The 22,617-nt window shown below is 43.1% G+C and overlaps 1 protein-coding gene across 6 annotated transcripts in view; it reads right to left on the bottom strand.

The window, feature by feature from the left end:
• The window catches only part of KYAT1 (kynurenine aminotransferase 1), a 1,131,910-nt gene that overhangs the window by 599,564 nt on the left and 509,729 nt on the right, over positions 1-22,617 (bottom strand). The window lies entirely within an intron of this gene.

Below are 22,617 nucleotides of genomic sequence, written 5' to 3'. Positions count from 1 at the left end.
AAAGTGTGATAAGTAATTCAGTGACCGCAAAGTAAAGACTGCTGAAGAAAACATACGCTTCCCATACCGGTCCATGGTCCTAGACTCCTTGTTAGGGGGATGGATGGTGGAAGAAGTCTCAGCCAATTCCTTCTTGGTGGCCGCTGCCACCACCATGGCATCCACAGGGACTCCCTTGGATAGAAATTCCTTATCAGAAGGGGCAGACAAAAATTTATTGGGTCTCCTGGGGACTGGTTCCACAGAGTCAGGGGTTTCCCACACCCTTCGACAAACCAAATCCAGAAGCTTGTCAAAGGGTGGAGACACCCAGGAGGCAGAGGGCTGAGCACCAAAGGCATTCAGGAACACCGACTACTCTTTGGAGGGGGCTTTGGATGGCCAGTCACCTCTTTGCTTCAAAAGCTCTAGGATGTCAGAGAAAGAAACATCCTCAGAGGATGACTTAGGGGACCCCTCCGATTCATTGAGGTCGGTGTCTGACGTGAGAGACTCATCTTGGGAATCTATGTGCTTCCTCTTGCATGTTCTCTTTCAGGGTGGCTCCTCAGGCAAAAACTCTGAGGGGCCCTCAGAAATATGGGGACCACTTGTGGGAGTACCCGGAGGCCTTGGGGCTCCGCTGTCAAGAGATAGAGGGCGATCAGAGACCAGCACCAGTGCTGTAGGGGACAGAGTGACCGAACCATATGATGCCGCTGACGACTTGGCCAGCACGCTCCACATGGTCTCGAAGGCTGGTCCCCCCGGGTCTGAAGATCGACCAGCCATGGAAGACCTCGGATCAGAAGGGACCAGGTCCGAAGCAGAGACAGGAGTCAGGCTTCCCCACGCCGAAGCACCGAGAGGGAGACTAGGAGCCGAGAGGTGTCCCGAAGCCTCCCCCTCAGGTCCGACTGTGGAATCCTGAGTCCTGAACCCCATGAACCACACCGACGGAGTTGGAGCTGACGTCGAAACCAATAAGCCAGGAGGGGCTGTCAGAACCTGGGACATCAAACGGAGCCGAGCACTCCGGCTCTGAAAGCTGAGATATACTCAGAGGAGGAAGTATCGACGCAGGTAGAGAGACCGGCTCCGGAGCCGACTGGGTGGGAGCCAAAAACAATTTAGCCAGTACCGGTCACTAGAGAAGTCTCTGCACCACTCTATCGACATCCACATCCGATAAGGTCCTGGAGGATTTAGAGGATAGGGAAGGAGATCGAGACCGCCTCTCTGAAGGAGACCTGCGAGGAGGAGATACCGGCCTAATGCTAGGCGACTGGCTCCAAACAGGCTCTGAGAGAATACGAGCCGAAGCAGGTTCCATAGAAACAGACACTTCCTGTGGCCCCGAGGACAATGGAGCCGAGGATGTCATCGAAGATTTAGCTGTTTTCTCCGGCGGCTCCGGGATACTGATGGAGCCGGGGATCGCTTTTTAGCCTTAGAAGATTTAGCTTTAGATGGAGAAGACTTAAAGCTAGAAGCCATGTCCAAACAATCCTCGAAGGAGGGTTTCAGAAGTCCTTTCAAAATCAGTTTGTTCTTCCTTTCCTGAAGAACACGCGGGCTAAATGCATGACAAAAAGTACACGATTCCTGGAGGTGAATCGTTCCCAGACAGTACGCACAAACAGCGTGTCCATCAGTGATAGACATCTTATAACTGCAATTCGTGCACTTCTTAAAGCCCGAGGGCTTATGCTCCTTAGTATCTTTAGACATAGTCACTACAAAAACTGAGTCACTAACCCAACAACCAGACCAACGGTCAATCAGCCACAAACGTGGGAACAGAACAGACAGTACACCACAAAGACCTCTAACTTAAACGGTCCTAGAACACAAGGTCAAGAGGTAGGACTAGTTCCTCTAAATTAAATGGTCTTAGCCCAAGGGAAGGTAAATTAGCACACAAAGGTAAGCGAGGGGACAGACTAGGTTTTCTAACTGAAACGGGCCTAGCCCGTTGGAAACAGCTAGTGGGATACCACAAGAAACATGCTAAGACAAGAAAAAACAACTTTTCCACAAACACACTCAAAGATAACACACAAACAGCTATGAAAATAGCTTTTTTTTTTTTTGCAAAAACTTCTCTGCTATAAAGATGAAAAGAATACTTAGCCACAGCCAAGAGCAAGACCACGTCAGAGCTACACGAGTGGCAAACAAGATCTGGGGATAGAGAGCAGTGCAACATGGGATACCATCTTAGCCCAGCCAATTGAAAGACTTTGAGCTAAAGTATGGCCGAGTCAGAGCCGTCATTCGGCTCCGAACCCTAACATCTAATAGTTTCCCTGCAGGTGAGATGAACTCTTGTATTTCTTGCCATGAGGAAGTTGCAAAGGGGTGGGAGATCCAGTTAAGCAGGGTTAGTTGAGTGTGCTGGTTGGGAATTTGAGAACAGCGGCTGTAAGAGGAAAAAAATGTTAGGACAGGGGTTTTAGGAGGGATGTAGGACAGAAGATATATGATCGCTGAGGAAGTGTCTCAGTGTAGTAATAGCAGAATTAGACAGGGAAGATAGGAGACAGGGTTGTTAAAAAGGGCTTCAAGGGACTGAAGCAAAAACAAAGATGGGGAGGGTGAGAAGGGAAAGGAGAAGGCACTAAGAGAAGGGAGATAGATTAGTACAGAAGTATCAGAAATGAAGCAGAAGTAGAATACAATGTTGTTGTGTCTTTCAGCTTTTCCCGGTTAGGGGTCGCCACAGCGGAACTCACGTCCGCTAATGATTGGCAGTTGATTTTTACGTGCCGAGTTGCCTGCCCTGACGCACAACCTTCAATGAAGGTACGCCCATTCACACGGATAATACAATACATATGGTAAATCATTTTACAAAATGCAATCAATAGACATTGGTTACTGAAAGCCCTTTAAGGGAGTGTATACAAGTTTAAGAATAAAAATACAACAGCACAGCACATATCAGTTAACGTAAGTAAAATTTGCTCTACAAAAAAAGCAACAGAATTATGCAACAGAAGGTTTCTATATAAACAATCTCATACAAAGAAACTTGGCTTTGCATCTGGTAAACTTAATCAATGATATGGCCCTATTTAAGCTGGTTAAAGCCTCTAGCTTTTTCTCAGATAGTGTTCTTACTATCCGGTTAGAAAAACTCTCTAGGTTTCTTGGGAGGGTGCTTTCCTTATAAGACCAATATCCCCAATAAAATGTTAAGTAATAGGCAAACACACCTGACTGATGCTTACTTGTGATGAACAAGGGAGATTCATAAATGGTCGTTCATCCTTTGATTGCATCAGAACTTTGCCTTTACATCGTTACAGGTCTTTAGTGTTTTTCATCCCACTTTTGTTCTTATTTCAAATGTTCTACTGGCAGCTTACCACATACCTCACTTTATTATGCATGTAGACACTTACCCAAGTTTCCTTCCCTCTTTAGTTATTTAACTGATGTCTAGAATCTCCAGACATGTTTTTGTTAGCATACCTGACACAGCAATATGCTAACGTACATAGATGACTTTTAGTTATGTTTCAGTTATAGTAGTGAGGGATATGTCACAAAGAGTTATGGAAAGCCCATTCAGAATATAATGAATTGTTCTGAACCTGCACATTTTGTTTTGAGTTCTCTTCAATCATAGTTTCTAACTCATCTACTACAAAAAAAATCACTTGGACAAAATAAGCAACACAGCATCAGCATGCTATTACCAGCTATAGCATGCAGCAAAAGCTAGAACGTTCCTCTCCCCTAGGTAAAATCAAGTTAGTTATATACTCAGTATTTAAATTCAAATCCTGATTGAAGGCATATATGGAGAACAACGGAAACTGAATACATAGTTTACACCAAGAATTAGTCCTTATATTTTACTCTCAGTTTGATACTAGCTTCATTGAATGGTTGCAAATATGGGTGCATCTATTACAGCTATGCTTATTTTTCTAAGTACAGAATGGTATTCTGGTAAGCTTTGGTTTAATAAATACTTTAAGCACATGTTGATAGCTATTGCTAAGTGGTATACAAGTAGAATAAGGATATGTCAGAGACAGAGTATTGCAGAAGTAGCTCCTTTGCATATATAGACATATAAAAATAAAAGCTGAAACAAGGCTTGTGGCATATTAAGTGCATCCAAGTATTGCAGCTAGTTCAAAGCAGCCATAATTCCTCTGCCTAGTTATTACTTTCCTGTGTGCTTGGCATTCTTGAGTCTCTTTGCTGGCTTGCATTATACAACTGCCTCAAGCAATGATTTGCATGGTCCTACTGCCCTCTCAGTGAAAACAATATCTCATTAACTCCATCTAGAACTCCTCAGTTTCCTTTTCTATTCGGCCTATCTTCTTCAATTCCTCCCATCCCATTTACTTCCTTACAATAACAAATCCACCCCCTGTTTTTCTGTTTTCCAATACACACATGCCCATGTTTACACTTCTCATCCTACTATGGTCCCTCTATTCTCTGCATTACTCTAGAGCTTCTGCGGTGTACTCTCTCAGTCTTTCCTGTATGATAACCAGAACTGAACAAAGTAGTACAGATATGGTCTTACAAATGCCTTGTACAATGAGGATAAATACCAGCATATTTGGATTCCACTCTCTGAAGTACATACTCACTATCTGCATGACCTTCCCCATTTATCCCTCACACTGCATTGTTAATTTTGTTTTTCCTTCAGCACAGTCTGCATATGAAAAAGTACAGTTTTGTACCTACCATAAATGTAGATGTTCGAAGATCCACATTGCTGCAGTCCTTACACTTGGGGGTAGTCCGCTGTCCTCGGTCGGCCCGAATATCAAAGTATAAGGCTGACGTCGGTCAAGGCGCATTAGACTGACATCAGGACGTCAGGGTACAAATGCGCATGACCGACGTCATATCCTCAGTCTTTTCTTGCCCCAGATGTCAGAAGACCTTAAAAAGAAAGGTCAAAACCAAAAGACAGCAAACAACCAACCAACCACCCTTGCACTAATAATATGTACAATATATACAATATACACAATATTTACAACCCAACCCACACAACCGCCTCTAACTACAGAGGGAAGGAGGGAGTAAATTGGACTGCAGCAATGTGGATCTTGAACATCTACATTTATGGTAGGTACAAAACTGTACTATGTTCTTCATCTCACATTGCTGCAGTCCTTACACTTGGGTAGAATCCCAAAGCAGAGGTAAGGGCGGATGGCAAAACTATAAAGAAGCAGGAGCTGCCAAAATGCCCTGTAAAATAGCAGTGGCAAAACCAGCCCTAGATTTAGAGTAAAGTGGAAGGTGATAATGCTTAGAGAAAGTATGCACTGAACTCCAAGTAGCTGCCTCCAAAATATCTTTAGTTGCCACCCCTTAAAAAGCTGTTGAAGTGGCAGTAGCCCTAGTGGAATGAGGCCTAATCCCAGCTGGAATCTCCTTGCCATGATGGGAATAACAGAAAGCAATGCAAAACCCAATCCACTTAGAAATAGTTTGTTTTGACACAGGCTTGCCCTGAGAACTCAAAGCAAAAGAAACAAATAACTGCTGAGACTGCCTGAACCCTTTAGTTCTGCTCAAATAATATCGCAACTGCCTGTGTACATCTAAAGTGTGCAAAATCTTTTCCCCTTTATTTTGGGGATTTGCATAAAAAGTAGGCAAATGAATAGTTTGGTTTAAAGCCACACTAGAAACCACTTTAGGCATAAAGGAAGGATTAGTGCAAAGATACCTATCCTTATGGAAAATTAAGAAAGGCTCAACGCCATAAGGGCCTGCAATTCAGAAACCCTTCTTGCAGAGGTAATGGCCAACAAAAAAGCAGTCTTCCATGATAAATATTTCAACTCGGTAGTAGCTGCAGGCTCAAAAGGTTGTAGAGTGAGTTTCTCCAACACAAAATTGAGATCCCAAGCAGGAGTAGGAGCTCTACGTGGGGGTCTTATATTCTTTGCCCCTCTAAGAAATTGCTTGAACAAAGGATGAGAAAACAATGGTGGGTCACAGTCATAGTGAGCAGAAATTGCTGCAGCATGAACCTTAATAGAAGAGAAGGACAAACCTTTGTCCAGTAACTCAGTAAGATATTGAAGAGCCACACTTAAATTAGGCTCAGAAACATCAAAATCCTTTGCTGCACTCCAAAATAAAAATCTCTTCCATTTATCTGCGTACACTTTCCTTGTACTAGGCCTTCTAGCTTCCAAAATAACATTCAAAACTTGCTGTGGAAGTTGAGACCCTCTATGGTTCAAAACAGAATATGCCAGGCTGTTAGGTGAAGAGAGTGAAGCTTGACATTGAGTAAATGACTGTTCTCCTGAGACAACAGGTGTGGAATCGAAGGCAAAGGCCATGGAGGCTCCCGTACTAGACTTCTCAGTAATGGGTACCAGTGCTGTCGAGGCCAATCTGGAGCTATTAAAATCATCTTTGGCTTGTCCTGTCTGACCTTTAGAAGTACCTTTGGGAGGAGAGGCAGAGGTGGAAAGGCATACACATGAAGATTGCTCCAATTGAAAGAAAGAGCATCCACTTTCCAAGCTGTGGGATGAAACCTTTTAGGTGCAAAACTTTGGCAGCTGGTGGTTTAGTGGAGAAGCGAACAGATCTATGTCTGGAGTTCCCCATGACACTGTCAATTTTTGAAATACATGAGGATCCAATTTCCACTTGTGGGGATCCATAATTCGTCTGCTCAACACATCTGCTAAGGAGTTCTGTGCTCCCGGCAGAAACCTTGCCTGAAGATGTAGCTGTAAACTGAGAGCAGTCTCCCACAAAATCATTGCTTGCCTGCATAGAGGATAAGAATGTGTTCCCCCTTGCTTGTTGATGTACCACATGACAGTTGTGTTGTCTGTTAGAATCAACACCTGCCCTGGAAGAAGTAAATCCTTGAAAGCTATTAATGCAAACTGGACTGCTAACATCTCCTTCAAGTTGATATGTAGATGTTGAAGTCTGGCAGGCCACTTGTCTTGTATCCACTTTCCATTTAGATGAGCTCCCCAAGCTTTGTCTGAGGCATCTGTCGTTAGAATCTGACTCGCCTCTGGCGGGTCACAGAGAGTCCCTTGTTTAGGTGACATTCCTGAGCCCACCACAAAATTCCTTTTGAATGCAAGGTATTATCTGAATGACAGTGTCCAGATCCTGGCAGTGCTGTGTCCATACATTTTGAGATACCATTGTAGCTTCCTCATATGCAGTTTGGCATTGGGAAGCACCAGAATACAAGATGCCATGAACCCCAAGGCTTGAAGGACTGTCCTTGCAGTCAGCCTGGACTGATGAGACAATTGATGAAAGTAAAGGGAAAGATTCTTTTGTTTGTCTGGGGTCAAAAAGGCCATCTGGGATGCTGTATTCAGTCTTACACCCAGAAAGCACATGTCCTGAGAGGGTACTAGACTGGACTTTATTTCGTTCACAGAATACCCCAGGCATCTTAGCACTGCTATCACATATTCCAAACGATGAAGAAGCTCGTCCCTTCCTTGAGCCAGAATCAGGCAATCGTCCAAATAAGGATAGATCTGTATTCCTTTTAGCCTGAAGAAAGCTATCACTGGAGCCAGAACTTTCATGAACACTCTGGGCAGTAGATAAGCCAAAGGGCAATGCAGAGAACTGATAATGGGAAGTCCCAGCCCGAAAAGGCAGATACTTCCTGCAACTCAGTCTGATAGGAACATGAAGGTAAGCCTCCTTGAGATCCAAAGTTACCATCCAATGATCTTTGCCCAGCAGAGGTAAAAGCTGTTGTAACGTCAACATTTTGAACTTGGGAATGTCCAGATAAGTGTTGAGGATAGACAAATCCAAAATTGGTCTCGACGTGTTCCCCTTCTTTTACATCGTTACAGGTCTTTAGTGTTTTTCATCCCACTTTTGTTCTTATTTCAAATGTTCTACTGGCAGCTTACCACATACCTCACTTTATTATGCATGTAGACACTTACCCAAGTTTCCTTCCCTCTTTAGTTATTTAACTGATGTCTAGAATCTCCAGACATGTTTTTGTTAGCATACCTGACACAGCAATATGCTAACGTACATAGATGACTTTTAGTTATGTTTCAGTTATAGTAGTGAGGGATATGTCACAAAGAGTTATGGAAAGCCCATTCAGAATATAATGAATTGTTCTGAACCTGCACATTTTGTTTTGAGTTCTCTTCAATCATAGTTTCTAACTCATCTACTACAAAAAAAATCACTTGGACAAAATAAGCAACACAGCATCAGCATGCTATTACCAGCTATAGCATGCAGCAAAAGCTAGAACGTTCCTCTCCCCTAGGTAAAATCAAGTTAGTTATATACTCAGTATTTAAATTCAAATCCTGATTGAAGGCATATATGGAGAACAACGGAAACTGAATACATAGTTTACACCAAGAATTAGTCCTTATATTTTACTCTCAGTTTGATACTAGCTTCATTGAATGGTTGCAAATATGGGTGCATCTATTACAGCTATGCTTATTTTTCTAAGTACAGAATGGTATTCTGGTAAGCTTTGGTTTAATAAATACTTTAAGCACATGTTGATAGCTATTGCTAAGTGGTATACAAGTAGAATAAGGATATGTCAGAGACAGAGTATTGCAGAAGTAGCTCCTTTGCATATATAGACATATAAAAATAAAAGCTGAAACAAGGCTTGTGGCATATTAAGTGCATCCAAGTATTGCAGCTAGTTCAAAGCAGCCATAATTCCTCTGCCTAGTTATTACTTTCCTGTGTGCTTGGCATTCTTGAGTCTCTTTGCTGGCTTGCATTATACAACTGCCTCAAGCAATGATTTGCATGGTCCTACTGCCCTCTCAGTGAAAACAATATCTCATTAACTCCATCTAGAACTCCTCAGTTTCCTTTTCTATTCGGCCTATCTTCTTCAATTCCTCCCATCCCATTTACTTCCTTACAATAACAAATCCACCCCCTGTTTTTCTGTTTTCCAATACACACATGCCCATGTTTACACTTCTCATCCTACTATGGTCCCTCTATTCTCTGCATTACTCTAGAGCTTCTGCGGTGTACTCTCTCAGTCTTTCCTGTATGATAACCAGAACTGAACAAAGTAGTACAGATATGGTCTTACAAATGCCTTGTACAATGAGGATAAATACCAGCATATTTGGATTCCACTCTCTGAAGTACATACTCACTATCTGCATGACCTTCCCCATTTATCCCTCACACTGCATTGTTAATTTTGTTTTTCCTTCAGCACAGTCTGCATATGAAAAGTACAGTTTTGTACCTACCATAAATGTAGATGTTCGAAGATCCACATTGCTGCAGTCCTTACACTTGGGGGTAGTCCGCTGTCCTCGGTCGGCCCGAATATCAAAGTATAAGGCAGACGCGGGTCAAGGCGCATTAGACTGACATCAGGACGTCAGGGTACAAATGCGCAGGACCGACGACATAACCTCAGTCTCTTCTTGCCCCAGATGTCAGAAGACCTAAAAGAAAGGTCAAAACCAAAAGACAGCAAACAACCAACCAACCACACTTGCACTAATAATATGTACAATATATACAATATACACAATATTTACAACCCAACCCACACAAACCTCTAACTACAGAGGGAAGGAGGGAATTGGACTGCAGCAATGTGGATCTTGAACATCTACATTTATGGTAGGTACAAAACTGTACTATGTTCTTCATCTCACATTGCTGCAGTCCTTACACTTGGGTAGAATCCCAAAGCAGAGGTAAGGCGGATGGCAAAACTATAAAGAAGCAGGAGCTGCCAAAATGCCCTGTAAAATAGCAGTGGCAAAACCAGCCCTAGATTTAGAGTAAAGTGGAAGGTGATAATGCTTAGAGAAAGTATGCACTGAACTCCAAGTAGCTGCCTCCAAAATATCTTTAGTTGCCACCCCTTAAAAAGCTGTCGGTGGCAGTAGCCCTAGTGGAATGAGGCCTAATCCCAGCTGGAATCTCCTTGCCATGATGGGAATAACAGAAAGCAATGCAAAACCCAATCCACTTAGAAATAGTTTGTTTTGACACAGGCTTGCCCTGAGAACTCAAAGCAAAAGAAACAAATAACTGCTGAGACTGCCTGAACCCTTTAGTTCTGCTCAAATAATATCGCAACTGCCTGTGTACATCTAAAGTGTGCAAAATCTTTTCCCCTTTATTTTGGGGATTTGCATAAAAAGTAGGCAAATGAATAGTTTGGTTTAAAGCCACACTAGAAACCACTTTAGGCATAAAGGAAGGATTAGTACTAAAGATACCCTATCCTTATGGAAAATTAAGAAAGGCTCAACTGGCCATAAGGGCCTGCAATTCAGAAACCCTTCTTGCAGAGGTAATGGCCAACAAAAAGCAGTCTTCCATGATAAATATTTCAACTCGGTAGTAGCTGCAGGCTCAAAAGGTTGTAGAGTGAGTTTCTCCAACACAAAATTGAGATCCCAAGCAGGAGTAGGAGCTCACGTGGGGTCTTATATTCTTTGCCCCTCTAAGAAATTGCTTGAACAAAGGATGAGAAAACAATGGTGGGTCACAGTCATAGTGAGCCGAAATTGCTGCAGCATGAACCTTAATAGAAGAGAAGGACAAACCTTTGTCCAGTAACTCAGTAAGATATTGAAGAGCCACACTTAAATTAGGCTCAGAAACATCAAAATCCTTTGCTGCACTCCAAAATAAAAATCTCTTCCATTTATCTGCGTACACTTTCCTTGTACTAGGCCTTCTAGCTTCCAAAATAACATTCAAAACTTGCTGTGGAAGTTGAGACCCTCTATGGTTCAAAACAGAATATGCCAGGCTGTTAGGTGAAGAGAGTGAAGCTTGACATTGAGTAAATGACTGTTCTCCTGAGACAACAGGTGTGGAATCGAAGGCAAAGGCCATGGAGGCTCCCACCAGACTTCTCAGTAATGGGTACCAGTGCTGTCGAGGCCAATCTGGAGCTATTAAAATCATCTTTGGCTTGTCCTGTCTGACCTTTAGAAGTACCTTTGGGAGGAGAGGCAGAGGTGGAAAGGCATACACATGAAGATTGCTCCAATTGAAAGAAAGAGCATCCACTTTCCAAGCTGTGGGATGAAACCTTTTAGGTACAAAACTTTGGCAGCTGGTGGTTTAGTGGAGAAGCGAACAGATCTATGTCTGGAGTTCCCATGACACTGTCAATTTTGAAATACATGAGGATCCAATTTCCACTTGTGGGGATCCATAATTGTCTGCTCAACACATCTGCTAAGGAGTTCTGTGCTCCGGCAGAAACCTTGCCTGAAGATGTAGCTGTAAACTGAGAGCAGTCTCCCACAAAATCATTGCTTGCCTGCATAGAGGATAAGAATGTGTTCCCCTTGCTTGTTGATGTACCACATGACAGTTGTGTTGTCTGTTAGAATCAACACCTGCCCTGGAAGAAGTAAATCCTTGAAAGCTATTAATGCAAACTGGACTGCTAACATCTCCTTCAAGTTGATATGTAGATGTTGAAGTCTGGCAGGCCACTTGTCTTGTATCCACTTTCCATTTAGATGAGCTCCCCAAGCTTTGTCTGAGGCATCTGTCGTTAGAATCTGACTCGCCTCTGGCGGGTCACAGAGAGTCCCTTGTTTAGGTGACATTCCTGAGCCCACCACAAAAATTCCTTTTGAATGCAAGGTATTATCTGAATGACAGTGTCCAGATCCTGGCAGTGCTGTGTCCATACATTTTTGAGATACCATTGTAGCTTCCTCATATGCAGTTTGGCATTGGGAAGCACCAGAATACAAGATGCCATGAACCCCAAGGCTTGAAGGACTGTCCTTGCAGTCAGCCTGGACTGATGAGACAATTGATGAAAGTAAAGGGAAAGATTCTTTTGTTTGTCTGGGGTCAAAAAGGCCATCTGGGATGCTGTATTCAGTCTTACACCCAGAAAGCACATGTCCTGAGAGGGTACTAGACTGGACTTTATTTCGTTCACAGAATACCCCAGGCATCTTAGCACTGCTATCACATATTCCAAACGATGAAGAAGCTCGTCCTTCCTTGAGCCAGAATCAGGCAATCGTCCAAATAAGGATAGATCTGTATTCCTTTTAGCCTGAAGAAAGCTATCACTGGAGCCAGAACTTTCATGAACACTCTGGGCGCAGTAGATAAGCCAAAGGGCAATGCAGAGAACTGATAATGAGAAGTCCCAGCCCGAAGACGCAGATACTTCCTGCAACTCAGTCTGATAGGAACATGAAGGTAAGCCTCCTTGAGATCCAAAGTTACCATCCAATGATCTTTGCCCAGCAGAGGTAAAAGCTGTTGTAACGTCAACATTTTGAACTTGGGAATGTCCAGATAAGTGTTGAGGATAGATAAATCCAAAATTGGTCTCCACGTGTTCCCCTTCTTTGGTACTAGGAACAGGCGAGAATAAAATCCTAGGCCCACTTCTGGCATAGGGACCGGCTGTATTGCCCCTATTTGAAGTAGCAGAGAAATTTGTTTGTGAGCCTCTATTCTTTGCTGAGGAGGAACGTCTGGCATGCCTTTGAAAGGAGGCAAGGTATGGAAATAAAACCTGTAACCTTGGTGTATGATATCCAATACCCATCTGTCTTGGGTAATTAAACTCCAATTTTCCTTGAAAAGTGCCAACCTGCCTCCCAAAGGTGCTGCCAGACGAGAAAGCTCTGGCAGCTGAAAAGGTAGGTCATTGGGTCTGTTTACGAAAGGACTGACCCCTGCCCTCACCAAGACTGTGCAGGTGAACTCCTGTTCTAGGCCTGAAAGAGCCCTGAGCTCTGCCCCTACCACGCCTAGATCTACCCCTAGACTGGGAATCATAAGAAGGATACGCCCACCCTTGGTAGGCCAATTTCTACTAAACTTCGGAGGCTGAACCTGCAAAAAATCTTTAACAGTCTGCATAGACTTAGCCTTGTCCTCCATTTTCTTTAAGACTGCCTCAACAGGTGAACCAAACAACACATCAGATTGTAAAGGAGCATCTAAAATCCTTGTCTTAACATGGTCAGATAAATTCTGATCCCTCAGCCAGGCGTGCCTGCGAAGAACTGACCCAGTGGCAGCCACCCTAGACGAGGCCTGTACAGCATCAAAACCACATTGCAAAGAATGCTTACCCACCTGTTCAGAAACATGTACTAAATCTTGTAACTCTTTACACTCAATACCTTCCGCCAGAGCATCTACCTTAGACTTCAGTTGAGAAAGTAGATAGTTTTGGTATTTCAACATGTGAAACTGGCAATTCAAAGCCCTCATAGCTAGGGTGGAAGAAGTATAGACTTTCTTTCCCCATCTATCCAAAGCCCTGGCCTCTTTATCTGGAGGAACCGGATTTTTAACAACAGAAGCCTTAACACCCTTAGGCCCCTGACTAACAGTTTCTGGGTCCGCCCTAGGACTCTTAAAAGATACTTATGAGCTTCAGGCACCCTGTAATACCTATCCGGTTTAACAGGAGCAGGAGGCAAAGAATCAGGATTAAGAGAAGCCTCTGCAAACACATCTTCCACAACATCCAGAACAGGAGGTATAGCCAAAGGCCTATGCTGGGGTAAAAACAAAATTCCCTAAGCCTTTTCCTGGAATCAGAGAAGTCCTGACCTTCCCACTTAAAATGCTCCCTCATGGAATGAAGAGTCTCTGAAAAGAAAAATCCTCAGGAGGAGAAGCAGAAGGAGTAGAATCATCCACATCAGAATCAGAATAAGGAGAATACTCCTGCAAGTCTTCAGCCGAAGACTCTGAAACATCCAAGCCTGCTCAAAACTCCCCAACTCAGGTTCCACCCTAGGTCTCTTATCAGGAGGGGCAAAGAACCTCTAATCAAAGTAATCAAATCTTCTGCCATTTTAAGCATATGCTTCTTGGGCACAGATCCTGAAGAACTAGGAGTGACACCAACTGAAGCTAAACCTGGCCTGCCTCTGGGAGAAGCCTTGGAAACAGAAGGAGAGGCCCTAACCACCCTAGGAAGGGAGGGAGTACAGTAACCTGAGAAGCCCCTTCAGCCTGACCTGCCTCCTGAGAGGCCACATCCTGCAATAACAAAGTCTCCCCTGGGACTCCAGAGAAACCTCGCGGAACCCCGGCTCCACCGACACCTCTAAAGAACCGGCGTCCGTGCGGACGGCTCTTCTTGCCTGGGCTTAGCTGCTTTGTCCTTGCGCTTCTTGAAGAAGCGGACGTCGGAGCATCCGGCGGCATATTATAATTGCACCGCTTCCCGAAGACTAACCTGGCACAATCTAACCTTCTCTTAATAGTGCGCTTATTGAATCTAGCACAAAAGCGACACCCAACAACGTCGTGCTCAGGCCCTAAACAAGGAATACACAAAGTATGATAATCTCTATGCGGTATCTGTTTCCCACAAGAAATACAGTTATTCACTTTTTCTGACATCCGGTAAACCACTGAGGCAAGAAAAAACTAAAATATTCCCCAACGGGGTACTTTGCCAACTTTGACTCGGTCTGAAACTCCGAATTCGAAAAATTTCAGAACGCCGAACAGCACTTGCAACGCTGCTTCTGCATCGGACCATGCGGCAAAAAAGACTGAGGATATGACGTCGGTCATGCGCATTTGTACCCTGACGTCCTGATGTCAGTCTAATGCGCCTTGACCGACGTCAGCCTTATACTTTGATATTCGGGCCGACCGAGGACAGCGGACTACCCCCAAGTGTAAGGACTGCAGCAATGTGAGATGAAGAACATCTGGATTTCACTGTTGTAGTGTATACTGATTCTTGAAGTCTCTAAGTCCACTACCATATCGCAAAATCCACAAAGAAGATAGACACTAGTTGTACATCTGCATTAACTTATTTATGCTTGGGAAGTAGGTGGATGGACTTGATATTTAAAAAAATGTTTTCTACCATGGCTAGTTGTTAAAATGATTTCAAATATAAAACATTTACAATTACTAAACAGAAATTCTCTGTTACTTGCTGAAAAGAACGTTCTAACTCACAGTACTTTTGTTTTCACTTCTAAAACATTTACATCTTCCCTCCAGAACCTGGGTATGAGAGCTGTTTTTTATCAAGAAGTAAATATGGACTGAGCCAAGGAGTAGCTCTGTATGTAACCTGAATAGTGGTATACTCTGCATACATTATGTTACCTACAGTAATATGGTTTCTTTTTGAAGTCAGTGCACTTTTAAAGGAGTCATCTTTGAGCTAAAGTTAATATATTACTTTTACTGCTGCAGACTCTGTAAAGTAACCACAACAGCCTATATTTTATGATGTGAATGGCTTTAAAAAGAAGTTATGTACTTACCATAATGCTCCATCTGTGATGTTCATTTTCATTCTTCCTCAACTGATGGGTTTGGATCCAATCTCTCAGATTGGACTCGGCTGTTTCTAAAGCTTGTGGCAACCAGGAACTCTCAAGATTCTCCCTTACCTACAATGCACCAACCCCAATCACTTCAGATCTTGCTTGCTAAGTAGAAAGGCATACTCGTACTCAGAAAAAGGAGAAGGCTATATCTGGAGCTTAATATAGAGGACAGGAATGTCCTGTAACCACTTAGTCTTCCAGAAATTTTCAAGGACAGAAGTTGGTGGGAGGGGGAGTTCAGGAAGAAAGAAAATGGACAACATATATGGAACGTTATGGTAAGTACATAACTTCTTAATCTGATGTTGTCAATTTTCATTCTATCCTCAACTGATGGGACAAAGTTCCGAGCTACCTGAAATCCAGGGTGGACTCAAGGAAGGATATTCCTGAGTATCACTGAGCTAAATGATGCTCTACACCTCTGGAGACCAGATCCAATTTGTAATGAGTAATAAAGGTATGGGGAGTAGCCCAAGTTGCTGCAGCACATATATCATCCATAGAACCTCTAGATTAGAAAACTGCAGAAGTTGCCATGGGTCTAGCTGAATGAGCCCATAACAGGTTTGTTAAAATTATACCCAGCTTGTTATAAATAAATGAAATACAGTCAGTAAGCCATGTGGCTAAAGTTACTTTGGCAATTGGTTTTCCCAGTTTGATGTCTGTAAATGAAACAGTTCACCAGATTTTCTGACATCTTTTACTCTATGTAGATAGAAATGTAATTGTGGACATTCAATAAACCTTTGTTAGTAAATTTAGGAAAGAATAGCAGCAAATCAATGGACTGATTGATATTAGATTCTGACACCACCTTAGGAAGGAAGGAAGGATTAGCTCATAGTGTAACTCTATCTTTGTGAAAAATCAAATATGATGATTTAGAGAACAAGGCTTGAATCTCAAAAATTTGTCTGGCAGATGTAATAGCAACCAGAGGTGGCACAGTGGTGTAGTGGTTAGCATTGTCACCTCACAGCAAGAGGTTCTCTGGTTCAATTCCCAGCTGGGGTGCCTTCTGTGCAGAGTCTGCATATCCTCACTATGTTCGTGTGGGTTTGTCCGGGTGCTCCAGTTTCCTCCCACCTTCCCAAGACATACTTCAGGTGGACTGGACACTCTAAACTGGCCCTTGATGTGCATGTGTGTGCCTTCTGTGGAAGGCTGGGTGCCAGCCTGGCAACTCAACACTGAAAAACTCAACTGCCAATTGCTCTGCGGACCAATGTTTCACTGCGGTGACTCCTAACAGGAAATGACGAAAGATAAAGAAGAAGAGGTAACAGCTACCAGAAAGATTGTCTTTCAAGAAAGGTATTTAAGGTCACAAGTAGCTGCTGGTTCGTAGGGGAATTTAGTAAGAGCCCGCTGAACCAGATTCAGGTCCCATGGAGAAATAGGATCTCTAAAGGAAAGTCTTAGAAGAAGAGTGCCTTTCAAAAAGGCTTTGCGCTTTACTTATGAGAGGCCACAGAGGAACCATCAAAACCAACGTGAAAATCTGATGTGGCTGCTAATTGAACTTTAATGGTTGATGAACTAGCTCCTGCTTTAAAGAGATGGGGCAAAAATTCAAGAATATTATGTATGGGGGCTGAGAAAGGTTCAGAATTATTTAGATGAACTCCGTGAAAAAACTCTTCCATTTGCTGGGATAGAGCTTTCTGGTAGAAGGCTTATGAGAAGATAAAAGTATTCGAAGAACAGGTGAAGACAGCATAGGTTGTCTGGCTATTAATGGAACAGGAGAAGCTAGGCAGTCAGCCTGAGGTTGGTTATATTTGGATGAATCATGCCTGTTGGGTGAGACAGGAGGTCCAGAGTCTGATTCAAAATCTATGGTTGGAAAAGCAAGTGAGGCCAATGGAAGGGAAACCAAATTTGTCGAGGCCAGTAAGGTGCAATGAGGATGACTTTATTCTTCAACATAGCAGCTTTCTGAAAGAATTTTGGAATCAGCTGTATGGGTGGAAAGGCATACAGTAGATTGGGGGCCAATTATGAAGTAAAGCATCCTTCTGTGATTTCCCCTTGGGGGATTACAGCAGAGTAGCTGCTGCATTTGTTGTTTAGGGGGAACCAAAAAGATCACAACAAGGCTGGCCCCATTGATGGGAAATCAATTCTGTGGTGTTGTTGAGGCACCATTTGTGAGGTAGAAAAATACACCTACTCAGTTTGTCTGCTATCACACTGGACTTCCCTGGAATGTGCATTTCTATGAGAAAGTGGTTGGATGAGATCACCCATTGCCACACCCTGCAAAGCTTCTTGACACAAGGGGTAAGATCTGGTTCCAACTTGTTTGTTGATTTACCAGACTACTGACATGTTGTCCGTTTGAACTGCAATTGTCCCCAAAGGAAGAGTATCCTGGATGGCTTGCAACGTTAAGAGCACCGCTCTCATCTCTAGGACACTGACATGCAAGTTTGCCTCTTCAAGGAACCAAGTGCCTTGGAGTTTTCTCTCCAGAAAATGCCCCCTACCCCAGATGGGAAGTGTCTGTGGTCACTATGGCCTTGGGCCGAGAGGAAATGAACAGGCGGCCTTGTAGAACCTGACCTGATTGAACCTATCACCTGAGATCTCTCTGCATGTATGCGTGATTTGTATCTGAGTTGACATGGGTTGGGAAAGAATCAACCACTGAGTTGCCAGCATGGAAAATCCTCATGTAAAATCTGACTAAAGGTACCAAGGTTATCACTGTTGCCACTGACCCTAGTACTTGAAGGACCAGGCGGACTGAAATCTTGGTACTGCAGATTATCTTTGTGACTTGTGATCTTATGGTCTGAACTCTTGAAGGTGGTAGTGAGGCTATGATTGAATTTGTGTTGAGAACTGTTCCTATAAATTCTAGAGTCTGAGTTGGTTCTAGATGGGACTTTTCATAGTTTATAGTTATCCCCAGAAGACACCGAGTCTTTTGCCCTTATCAACTGATGCCTGGTTGGAGCAGAAATCAGCCAGTCATCTAGATATGGAAACACTTGGAATCCTCGCATTCTCAATTGCGCTGCTACTACTGCCATGCACCTGGTAAACACCCTGGGGGCTGTAATGAGTCCAAAGGGCAGAACTCTAAACTAGGAATAACTGGCTCCTAGCCAGAAATGTAAATACTTTCTTTATTGTCTGTTCATCTTTATATCCTGAAGGTCTACCTAGCACAGCCAGTCATCCTTGCACAGAAATGGGAGAATGGACTGAACTGTGACCATCCGAAACTTGGTTCTTTGAACTGACTTGTTTAGGTTGCTGAGATCCAAAATTGGTCTCCAGTCACTTGTTTTCTGGGACTATGTTAAATAAATGAATGCTTAAAATGTTGAGTATAACATACTCAAACAATTTTAAGCGAATGTTTATTCAACCGACCGCTCAGAATGTCGAAAAACACAATCTCGAAATGTTTAGTTTGGCCACCTACCCATCCCAAGTGCTACAGGACACGAACCCAACTAACAGAAGGTACATACAGATAATAAAAAAAAGGGGAAAACATACTGAAATGTTGCAAGCAGGGGGGCAAGCTCCCCTGCACCCCCACACCCCCCTACTTAAATATACCAACTCCGAGACCACACTTCAGTGCAGAAAAGGGAAATTCTCCCATTCTGCACCGTACGGTGCAATTAGCACTAGCTTACATGATGTATTACGTCACATACGTCAGTGCTGGCCAAACAAAATATTTCAGAACTCTGTTTTCTGATGTTCTGAGCGGTCGATTAAATAAATGTCCGCTTAAAAGTGTTTGAGTATGTTGTACTCGACATTTTAAGCATACGTTTATTTAACATAGACCCTGTTTTCTTTGGCACTAAAAAGAACCTTGAGTAAGTTCCAGATTCTCTCTGGTCTGATGGGACCTCTTGGATGACTCTTTTTTTCTTGCAACTTCTGAATATGGATTGTTGCTTCTTCCCTCTGACTGGGTGGAATACTGGGGATTTTTCTTGAGTTTGGAGGAAGAAGGGAAAAGGGAATTATATAACCCCTGGAAATAATCCTCTGCATCCAAGTATCTTTCATTATATCTATCCAGGCTCTCTGGTACAGGGATAGTTGAACACTGATTGCCTCCAAAGGTGGACAATCAGGCCTCCTTTCAGAAGTGCTAGTAGAGTCTTTCACAGAACGAATCTCTGACCTCTGGTTTTATGGGTCACCTCTGCTGTGGGTCACCATCCATTAGATTTCCTCCTTTGGTCTCAGGGGAACATCCTCCATGTGTGTCCTAGAACAGATCCTGAGACTTCTTGAACCACATCTTCTGACCACCTTGTTGATTCCTAAAAAAGGATCTTTGAGGGGTTGAAAAACATATGCCCATGGCAGACAGGGTCTTTCCATCCTTCTCACACCTGGATAGTATGTCCTTCACTTTGGAGCCAAACAAAGAAGTGCTGTCAAAGGCAGCATTGATGAACGAGGACTTGAAGGGCTCCACAAAATCACATATGCATGTCTCCTGATGGAAATACCTGAACCTGCTCCCCTTGAGGTTCCTTCGGCTATATGCAAAATCATCCTCATATAAGAATTAGAACTGGATTGCAGGGTAGTCAACTGAGAAGTCACAGATGACTATACCTCTTCAGTAACAGATCTTGACAGGGTATTTGACAGTTCCTCAATCAAATCCCTCTGAAGTCTTATGAAATGTGTCAAATAATTCAGTGACATTGAATCGAAGGTCGCTGAAGCATACACATGCTTTCTGAATTTGTCCATCACCCAAGATTCCCTGTTGGGGGATGGACAGTGGTGGAACTCTCTCAGCAAGTTCTTTTTAGTAGCTGCTGCCATGCCCATGGCATCAATGGGCAATAACGTTTCCCCAAAACTGCTTGTCTACAGGTGGTGCTATAACCTTATCTGGTCTCCTAGGTATAGGCTCAATGGAGTCGTGTTCCTTCCATGCCTGCCAAGAAATTAATTCAATGATCAACTCAATGAGCTAATCGGTGGGCGGAGTCACCCAAGAGGTAGATGGTCCAGTACCAAAAGCCTCCAGGAATACATACTTCTTGGGCAAAGGGTTGCTGAGCATCTAGCCATCTCTCTGCTAAAGGATTTCAAGGATGTCCCCAAATGAGACATCTTCAGAAGGTGACCATGGACCCTTTGCCTTCATCGAAATTTGTATCTTCTGTAATAGACTTCTCTGGTGAGTCTAGGTGCTTCCTCTTGCACGTCTTCTTCTTAGGGACATCCTCAGTGGGACTGTCTGGAGCAATATCAGAAGAAATAATCAAAATTCCCTGTGTGGAAGCCTGGATTCTTGGTACTGGGTGTCCCTGTGGAAAGACTTGGTAAGGCTCTGAGCGCAGTGACATCAAGTTGCAGATATGGGATCCAAAAGGGAAGGATCCTTCAGTTCTGTTGAAGCAGAGAAAACTCTATTCATAGCCTTGATGGCAGATCGCCCTGGAGACAGTGAAGATCTCGAATTTAAAAAGCCCAGCTTTTAGACCGCAGTCTTCCCTTGCTCCAAGGGCAAAATCTTCAAGGAGGAGCCGAGCTATCCAGTGCCGAGGCTCCAAGGTGCAGAGATGGCTCCGAATGCTTTGGCGTCAGCTGTAATACCTCGGATCCAACAGGTAGACTTCGGCTCTGAGAGGTCTATGGATCCAACAGGATTGGAACATTCAGAGAAAGCTTCGGAACTGAGGATAAGACAATCCTCACAAAGCCAGAAGGATCTAGACAGCTACTATCCCAGAACTCAGACAGCTAATAGAGTCAGAGGAGTAAGTTGTACAGGGGGGTGTAGCAGAAAAACGGACCTCATGACCCAGAGGGGTAGGAGCCAAAGGAATGCCTATTTGCCCCTGTGCCGACAGAATCCTCCTTACCACTCTTTCCACATCTTCCTCTATGACACTTCTGGAAGAACAAGTGGAAAACACCAAAGGAGACCTGGGTCTGTCCAGAAATGTGGAAGGTACCCTAGAGGGTACAGGATCCAAAAATAACGAAAGTTGAAGTTGATCCAACTTGGATAATGTTGGATCTGAGAAGGCCGCATCAGATAATTTTGGTCACGTGGTATCCGAAGGAGTCGGATCAGACATTTTCAGATTCTTCATATCCAAGGGTGAAGTCAGATCTTTGTGAAACCTCTTATTTGAGGACTCCAAAGCAAAGGAGGAAGAACATAGCTTCGGAGATGAGGATTTTGTTTTAGTCTTGGTTTTCAGAGATTTCTCTCCAGATATAACTTCTCCAAAAGATGAAGGCAAAAGGCCTTTAATCATCAGTTTATTCTTGTGCTCAACTAATGCCCTGGGGTTAAATCAGTGGCAAATTGAACAATCTTCTTATAAGTGAAGCGGTCCTAAGCCGAATACATAAAGTGTGGGCATTTGATAATGGGAGCTTATGCCCACACGTAGTACATTTTTAAAGCCTGCTGGAGCTTTATCCACCATACTGTCATGCCAACAAAAATCAAAAAAGGGAAAAAATTTCTACTACTACCTTTATTTTTTATTTTTTTTTTAAAGAGACAAAGACAAATAAAGGGCAAAGAACAGCTACCAACAATGGTATTAGAGAAACTATATAAAATGTAGTACTAAGGAAAAGATACCAACAATAGTTTTACGACGAACAGGAATAAAAGAAAAAGAAGGAAACTAAGAAATTTAGCATAATACAAGTCAGAAAGGGAAATACTTAATCTAAATAAAGCAGGGAGAATTAAGTAAATAAGTGAAGTTTTCACAATTTATCTTAATATTGCTCGAGAGTGTTGGAAACCACGTCTTTCACTGAAAAGCAGTAATCTAGATCTGAGGTGACTGGGGCACATGCATTGTGGGTAAGGGGGAAGCTCAAGAGTTCTTGGTTGCCACAATCTTTAGTAACAGCAGAGTCAGATCTGATCCCTCACATACATAACTGAATGGTGCATTATGTAGTTCCTCATGTCACCTCTCACTGCAGTATACAGAATGCAGAATGTCTAATGTATGATAATGTTTATGAATTGCACATTTGTCTTTCTTTCAGCTGAGATGTCTTCTTCTGTGCCTCTGGTATATAGTGTGGTGCCAATATCATCTGTAAATCTGAATTAACCAAGTCTGCCAGTGGGCAGAGATTGTATAAATCAAAGCAAAAAGACCTGGGCTCTGAAGCTAGCAGTACATCAACCCTGGTGCAGCTGATCAAATAAAATGTAGCAGAACACAATATTAAAACTGTAGATCTGTTGTCAGTTTTCATTCTTTCATTCTATCCTCAACTGATGAGTTGAGCA

This window comes from Protopterus annectens, chromosome 16.part0 (genome assembly GCF_019279795.1).
Source record: "Protopterus annectens isolate FY-2018-M chromosome 16.part0, PAN1.0, whole genome shotgun sequence".
NCBI classification, from domain to species: domain Eukaryota; kingdom Metazoa; phylum Chordata; order Ceratodontiformes; family Protopteridae; genus Protopterus; species Protopterus annectens.
This window is presented reverse-complemented; position numbering and strand designations above follow the sequence as displayed.